The 8,598-nt window shown below is 49.1% G+C and overlaps 1 long non-coding RNA gene across 1 annotated transcript; it reads right to left on the bottom strand.

Moving 5' to 3' along the window:
- Window positions 1-220: 220 nt before the first annotated feature.
- On the bottom strand, window positions 221-3,622 carry LOC135401890 (uncharacterized). Its single transcript, XR_010424957.1, has 2 exons — window positions 1,251-3,622; window positions 221-438 (listed from the first exon to the last, which is right to left on the bottom strand). It is a non-coding gene; the product is annotated as an uncharacterized LOC135401890 (long non-coding RNA).
- Window positions 3,623-8,598: the final 4,976 nt, after the last annotated feature.

Genomic DNA, 8,598 nt, shown 5'->3' with positions numbered 1-8,598 from the left:
CCCAAATTTCCTCCTGAGGGGTGGAGAACTCATTGTGCAGAACTCTGGCACGTGCTGTAATTCACATTGGACTTGTGGGAATTTCAGCAGGACGGAGTCAGACTCAAGACAGATGGAACTCAGAGGGAAAGGATGAGTTTTCTCAAGATAATTCGATGTTTCCAGTCCCAGATAAAACACCACGACTCCCAGATGCGTGAAAATCAGCAAATACTTAAGGTTAAATATATATATATATTTTATTTAAATTTTTTTTTTTTGCCAAGCAGATGTTTTGGACCAAGCTCCTGGTTGGCTGTGGGCGTGTGGAGTGGTTCAAAGTGCCATCTGCACTGGAGACAGTAATGGGATGTGATGGGAGCGCAGACACAACACGGCGCAGGCGGCTCTGCCTCACCCCCACCATTGTCCTCCAGCCTCTGGGAGCTCTGCCTGCATCTGGCAGAAAAGTTGATCAACTTGGGGTAGCTAATCAGGCTGCTGCAATTTCCGGCCCTTTCTTTCCCAGATTCCTCAGATCAAAGTTCAAGTCCCAGAATTATTATTCCCCCGAATGCTTAATGAGCTCCAACCGAGGGACACCAAAGGCAGAGCTCAAACATTGACCGTGCACTTCATTGAGTTTGGCCAATGTGGCTAAAAACAAGAGGGTGGGATCCATGGCATGCAAAATCACAATATACAGATTCGTATTTTAATCCAATTAAGATTCCTACACGGGAGCAGGGACACAAAAAAAAAAAAAAAAGGGGCTTCAGTGGCTTTGTAAAGCGAGATCTGCTTTCCTCGTTGCTCTCTCCCCATATTAAAAATTTTTTGCAAAGGTAGAACTGGCCTTGTCGTCAATCATTTCTAAAGAGCTCCCTTTGGGGAGAGCAGCAGAGCCCCACAAGCACAAAAGACTCCTTGAAGACTAAAGTTCAGGATGTTGAAATGCAAAAGTCAGATTTTTGCCAGGAGGCACGATTTCTGAAGCCAGATGATTCCACCTCAGATTAAGTTATTGAAGATCTTTGCATGCAGAAACATTTCTTTGTTCTGGCAAAGCGCTCCCCGAGTTTTCTATTCACAAACGTGACCCCAAGGAAAGCCAGCCAAGATTCTTTTGCTTTATCAGGTCAGAATGTTCGGGGCCCAATTATTTTAATAGTTACAGGGAAAAAAAAAAAGCAAGAAAAAAACACACCCACCCTGACAATGGTTCAGTACACCAGTGAGAACAGTATTGAGGGACTTAACAAGTCACTCACTCTAACATCTGGCATGTTCTTTCGAGAAGACTAAACACATGGAGAGTCTTGCTGCAAAAGTCAATGGAAAGGAATGATAATTGCTCATTAGAATGCCTCCTCCACAGGTTATTTTTAACTTCCCCTACTCTTTCTAATCACGGTGCACGCATCAGATGCTACTGAAAAGGGTCAGTGCATAGGTTTCTCCTCTCCAAAAATCACACTGGTGACAAAGGCCTTTCATGAAGCTGAGGATTCACATTCTGCACCCAGGGCACCTGTTCTGTTTGGGCCCCCGCCTGCAGCCTAAAAACAAAACAGTCCCCAAGCCCCACGCCCTCAGCCAGCCAGCCAGACTGCACAGGCACTGAATGGCAAAATGGAGAGCTTTGTTCCAACCTGTGGCACAGACAATTGTTTTCCCTCTCCCTCGGCTCCAAGAAGGGGAAGAATCCCAGGTGCCCAAAGGCAGGGATGTGAGACACGGAGAACAGGGACAGTATTGGGAGCTTGGTGTCAACAAAGCAATAAGGCAGAAGTCACTAAGAGTCAAATGAAGCAAACCAATTATTTATCTACTTTCAGAGGAAGTAAAATTCTGGCTGAATTCCCACAGCGTGTTTCACCCTCTGATTTCAAGGCTTAGGGCTGGAGGTCTTTTGCGTTGTTAAAATCAGTGTTACCAGGGCAGAGCCATGAGAAGAGACAGCAAACTGGTCAGGGAATATTGGGCTGCATCAGCCTGGCTTGGCAGGGACCCCTCTGCATCCTCTGCCTTTCAGGCAGTGCAATGCAAAGACAACTCAGCCCAGCCCTGCCTAAATGAGTTCAGATCTTTTTGCTGAGCCCATCACCATAGAATCTGAGCCTTTGTAAGCGACACAAAAACTATTTGCATGGGTCACCCCACTTCCTCTCAACCTAGTTACATGAAACTTTTCTTTTTCTTTTTTTTTCTTTTTTCTTTTTTTTTTTTTAATGGGGGTTCAGCAGAGCATTTGGAAAAAAGGGGGGTGGGGGGATTCTTTGTGGTGTAACATCAAAGACTGCACACAAGGAATCTTGTTCTGAAGCCTCTCACCAGGAAAAGCCAAATGAATTAAAAGCTCACATCAGACAGTCAGAAGACAGCAAAGGCAATGGACCTGGAGGCACAAGGAAAGCTTAAATCCAACAGTTTATGGCCTGGACTGGGGAGGATGTGTCCTTATTTAAGGCTTTTTAAAGCAGCAAAAAGCTGTTTGAAGAGGAACTGAAGGCCATGCTCATAATGGGCTGTAATTTGTTTGTTTATCTGTCTGTTTTTAATGAAGGAACCACAGAGCCTACTGGAGAATATTCGAGTTTCACTTCTGTCATTGTCCCAGCCATTCTCTAAGAGCGCTGCCACCACATCAAACAGCTGCCAGAGCTCCCTAGGAATGGGCCTTAAAACACGTTTCAGAGCACTGAGCCCTGGGGGAAGGCAGTGGCTGGACGCGAATCTTGGAATCTCCTGGAATGCAAATCTTCTTTCAGCAGCCAGCCCCGGCCCTGACAGTAGCATCCCTCACGCCTCCTGCTCCAACCTGCCCCCGGACCACCCTGAGAGGATAAATTGCAGGCAGAGAGGGATTTGAGAGCAGGCATAGAAGGGCTTTTCAGCCTTGATAAGTGGAGCGAAGCTGCCAACAAACCCGGCCACCTGCGCCGCGGCCACCGCCACGCTCCCTCCAGCTGCCCCGAACCTCCAGCACACGGCTCTCTGCGCCTGCCAGGGCACCCCTGGGCCAAAGACAGGGCAAGGGTTTGGAGGTGAAAGCCTGCAGCTCCCAGGATCCATCCAGATCCAAGCCATCTAGTGTCTGCTCCCAGCTCCCGGGCGCGAAACCCGCACCGCGCTCCTTCGGCGCTTTCCCTTCCCCGCTTTGGGGCAGATCCTCGCTCCTTCCAGGGACGTGTTCTTCCCTAGCACCGGGTTTTGCCACACTGGTTTGCTTCTGTGTTCAGCAAACTACCCGGAGGTGCCCAAGAGGAATTAACCTCCCTCCTGGGTCAAGTTTTCCTCCAAGGCCACGCTGACTTTTCGCTGCCGCATCCACAGTGCAACACTGACCTCCTGCGGCTGCCGCTCCTCAGCCACGGCCCCACGGCAGCTCTGCTCTTCTCCCCACCCGGCTGAGCAATGTTTAGATTATTCTGGGCAAAACGGGCTGAAAAACACCCCTCCTCTGTGCCCTTCACTCTATTCGTGTGACCGTCCATGTGTCTATCAGCAGAGAGAGGGTGAAGGAAAACTTGCCTTTCCTCCACTCCTGGCATGAGTCCCAAAGAAAACCAACCTTTAGGATGTCAAACTATTCCCTTCAGTGAGAAAAAGACACTTATTCCTACAAAACAAGGCTCGTGCTATGCAGGGTTCTTGTGACATCACCTACCTACAGTTGGATTCCACCCATCCATTCCGCCCCGTTCCATTACCAGTGGCAATGGTAACCTGACTTCTGTTTATTCTCATGGCTGCCTAAACTCAAAAAGAAATGGCACCTTGCCTGTGTTGGAAAGGGGTCTTGGGGACACGAGGATGTCCAGTCATTCCCACAGATACCACTCTGAGCAATAGAGTGGGAAGTGCAGTTTGTTCAGGGCTTTATGGTTGTCCCACCTCCCAGGTGCTGAAACAACTTCCACAGGGTGTTTTCCCCTCCTGCAAGCTTCTGCTCTTATACCACAGGAAATATGGAAATCCCTTCTAGGAGACAAAGGTAGGTTGTCCAGGAGTTTCTACCTGAGAAATCCTGCAGGAATCAGTACAGCTCAGAGCCCACAGAAGCCAGGAATCCTACAAAGAATCTCACAGAAACAAGGAATCCCACAGAAACAAGGAATCCCACAGCAAATTCAAGTGCTTCTAGAAGGTCACCATGGTGAAGACTTTTAAAGATCCAAGTCCTATTCAAAAAATTTGCCAGAGAAGTGTGTCAGCTCTCTGAGAGCCCAAAATGAAGAGGGCTGTGGGATCACCTTGCAGGAGGAAGGTGACAGCAGATCCCTCTGGGAATTTGTCCATTTAGGACTGTGCTAAGCCTGGCTACAGAACAAGCAGCTCAGGTACCCTCTGGGATGCTCAGCAGCACCCAGCCCTGTATTGCCTGACTCCCAGGAGCCACACTCATGATCCCAGTAATCCACAGAGCCTATGATCTCCAGATACCAAATATTTTAGGTTTTTCTTTAAAACAGCCTGGCATTAGGAGACTTTTACACTAAACAGCAGCAGCACACCTCTCAAAGACAAACAGCTGCCTCCTAAATGGGAAATCAGCAGGGACCAAGGTGTCCCACAGAGTGAAATTATTCCTCTTGGGTTCTCTGGGGGACCCCAAAACCTGCCAAAATCCTTCAGACACGGCCTGGGAGGTGTGCAGAGGGTACACTCAGCCAAGAGCTGTGACTTGGCACAGTGAAAGGACACTTTCTCTGTCGTGCCAGCAGGAAGCAGGAGGGAACCAGGAACTCCTGCCCTTGCCAGGAGCTGTTAATCAGTTGGGGTTTGCCCCTGTACAGAACAGTGGCTCCTGCTGAGCTGAGAATTATAAACCTACATTTTCACTCCCACCTGCCCCCATCTTGCCCCTCGTTTTGAACACTGGGTTGTAAATGATGCATAACCCTTCTGGGCCTTCTGCCTGGGCACAGAAACTTTCCCATATCAAGGGAATTAAAAACTAGGTTAGACAGACTTGTCACTCCAATAAGTTCCTTAAAGCAGATGCAAAAGACTTTTTTTTTTTTTTTTGGTCACTTCTCATTAGAGATTCATGACAAGATTCCCTCCAAAGGCTGGGGGTGTTAGATCACAGCTGAAACAAAGCAGAGAGGGGCTTGTGGTGGCCCAACCAGCCAGCCACCTCCATGTGTTTAACAGGCTCCTTATCCACCAGCCCTTCCAGAGATTATCAGGGAAAAGCCTTAAAGTCATCCAAGAGATTAAACTGACAGTACACCTGAGTACAACATTCCTTACCCTGAACACCTGAGCCTGAACTGAGCATACTGGAGCTCCACCACCTCTCAGGCAGCTGGATGGCAATGCTGATGTTGGGATATGAAGCATCCCAAAGTACAAAAAGTCACCACGTGGGGCATCTCCTCTGCCAGCTCCACAGAATCCCAGAATGGTTGGGCTTGGAAGGAAACTAAAAGCTCATCTCATTCCACCCCCTGCCACGGGCAGGGGCACCTTCCACTAGCCCAGGTTGCTCCAAGACCCATCCAACCTGGCCTTGGGCATTTCCAGGGCTGGGGCAGCCACAGCTTCTCTGGGCAACCCCTGCCAGGGCCTGCCCACCCTCACAGGGAGGAATTTCTTCCATATATACAACTAAAATTTTCTGCCTTTCAGTTTGAAGCCATTCCCCCTTTTCCTGTCACTCCAGTCCCTCCCTGTCTTCCCTGTAGCCCCTTCAGACCCTGGAAGGTGCTGTGAGATGTCCACACCACCTTCTCTTCTCCAGGCTGGACAGAGAGGAGGTGCCCCAGTCCCCCTTTGGACTTGCTCCAACAGTTCCACAGCCTTCCTTATGTTGGGGACCCCACAACTGTGCACAGTGTTCCAGGTGGGGTCTCACAAGAGCAGAATGGAGTGAACAAAATTTATCCCCATTATTTAAAGGCAAGGTAGAAGCCATCAGAACATCCTTTTTTGTGTGTGTGTGTTTTTTTTTCAAGAAAGCACATGGCACACATGTCACTGCTGCACAATGCAGGGCATGGGTGCAGTGAGGAGACACTGGCAGGAGGAATGTACAGCTAAAGGAGGAGAAAAGCAGAGAGACACGCCGTGACATGTTATCATTAGGGAGTCATAATTTCCTTCCTGTAGTCATACAACAGCTGTCAGTAACATCTTGAACACAGACCATGTATTAGAATACCATAGCAAATGCCTTTTCAAAGAAAAAGAAAGAGAGGGCATGTTAACTGGGTGAATAGCAGGAAGAATATTTTGACAGCTTGAATGCATTAACCTCCCCGGAGAACGCCCACAACCTCTGCTACAACTTGGCTGGGTGACACCTTCCCCAGGCTGGCTGGGGAGGGGGGGATCCAGCAGCTCCAGCTCGGGCACCCCCAGAGCCAGCAGCTGCCCAGGGGCACGTGTGGTGGGCAGGGCAGATGCACTCCCACATGGTCACCTCTGGGGTCACCTCTCCAGCCCCAGCTTTGCACTCTCAGCTTGGAGTCACCAGGGCCAAGGTGGGTGTTGGATGCAGTGTGGGTGTCCTGTCTTGTGGAGGGAGGGAATGATGGCCCAGGCTGACCTTACACATGGGGATATATCCTCTAGCCTTGCCTTCTGAAGGCATTTTTTACCTTCTAGAGCTGTGACTCTCAACCTCTGGAGCAGGTCCAGAGGAGAGCAACAAGGCTGGGGAAGGGACTGGAGCACAAGTCCTATGAGGAGAGGCTGAGGGAGCTGGGGCTGTTCAGCCTGGAGAAGAGGAGGCTCAGGGGAGACCTCCTCACTCTCTGCAACTCCCTGACAGGAGGGGGGAGCCAGGGGGGGGTTGGTCTCTTTTCCCAGGCAACAATCAGCAAGACAAGAGGGCTGGGTCTTCAGCTGTGCCAGGGGAGGTTTAGGTTGGATATTAGGAAGAATTTCTTTCCAGAGAGGGTGCTCAGCCATTGGAATGGGCTGCCCAGGGAAGGGGTGGATTCTCCATCCCTGGAGGTTTTTAAGACAAGACTGGATGTGGCATCAGTGCCATGGGCTGGGAACCACAGCGGGGTTGGATCAAGGGTTGGACTTGATGATCTCGGAGGTCCCTTCCAACCCAGCTGATCCTATGAACATGAGGTCCCTCCAAAGATGGCCTAATTGCCATTTCAAACCAGAAATAATTCAACCTAAGTAACCACATTCCTTGTGGCTTCTGCCTCGATCAAGAGGTTGAGAAATCTCTTTCTGAGAAAGCTCCACACCCTCCTCCTCACCAGGAATCCACCTTCTCTTAGCAGTAAAACCAGGCAACGCATTTTAAGGACACATTTTCCTCCCATGGATTAGGTCCTCAAGGGTTACTGTAATAAGACCACGTCCAGACACCTTGAATGTTTGCCATAAGTAGTTTATCTAAGGCAGCCTGATTATTAAAGCTTCCAGTGCAGCTTTTCCAGGAGCAGTGGTTCTCATTACAGGCAGGCTGCAACAACTCATCAATCTTGGGCTAAAGATAATTAATCAGCACCCAGAGCCATTTTTGCAAATATAAAGCCTGGCTGAAACAAACCAAAATAAGAGGGGGTTGGGGGGAGCCACGACAGAGCTGTTGGCACTTGCCAACTCTTCTTGATTAAACTTATTTTCACCTCCAGGTGCATACACAGGATGAGTTTTGTTAATTAAACCTGCCAGTCACCTCATTATGCATTCAATTAAAAAAGCCTGATGCCTTGATTTTATGCAGCTGGCAGGCTGTGCAGTGACAGGCCATGTTGTTATAGTGCACAGGTTCTAATGGGGAAAGGAGCTCCAAAATATGGCAAAGTGTGAGATTTGCTAATTGGACATCCTCTTGGTGTTTTGTCTTTTTTTTTCCCCTCCTTTTTTTTTTTTTTACATATATTTTTCAGGCTATAACGGGTGGGTTGTTTATCAGCAAAGTGGAAGTGGAGGCAGAGAGAGTGGAAGAGCGTGTTCACCTCATTTGGAAACCCAGAGAGATGCTCAGAATATTCATGATAGACTCTGGCAAGGTTAAGAGATGAGGAGAGTGGCACCTAGATGCCATGGTGATGAATGCTGTGTGAATAGATTAGACAGAGGCCCTGAAGCTTCTGTAAAATGGTGGGGGTTTAATTTAGATGAAAGATAGCCTTTATTCTCCAGGCATCACGCTGGGAGCCGGCAGAGCCCGATGCAGGTCCTGGCTCTGCTACAAACTCCTTGCATGACCTTGAATAAATCCCAGAGGACCAGGCTTTAAAGGTGGCTACAGTTACATCTTTGAAGTGGCAACCCTCAGCCACCCCTGTGTTCCTCATCCATCCACCAGCAACCCAAGGCTGTCACTTCTGCAGGGCTATTTATACCCAGCTCCCTAAGAACAGGCAGCATCTCCTGTCAGACGCTGCAAGAAACCCTGGTACAGAGGATCTCCCATCCCAGGGGACAGACAGACAGCACCAAGGGCTGAAGCATTTGTGACAAAAGAACTTGTGATTCCACGCAGCTGAAACGGAGCAAGAGTTCTGAGCTGCTGGAATTCTGTTCTGAGGGGGTGTTACAGACCCTTGCTCTGAGGAATAAAACTCTAATGTTAAAGGGACAAGTGGTACCCTGTTCCAAGAGCTCTGCCTAAGTATGTTCTGTACTAATGAAAAG

Source organism: Pseudopipra pipra, chromosome 23, assembly GCF_036250125.1.
Source record: "Pseudopipra pipra isolate bDixPip1 chromosome 23, bDixPip1.hap1, whole genome shotgun sequence".
Taxonomy (NCBI): Eukaryota; Metazoa; Chordata; class Aves; order Passeriformes; family Pipridae; genus Pseudopipra; species Pseudopipra pipra.
Note: the sequence above shows the minus strand (reverse complement) of the source record. Positions and strands in the feature narration are given on the sequence as shown.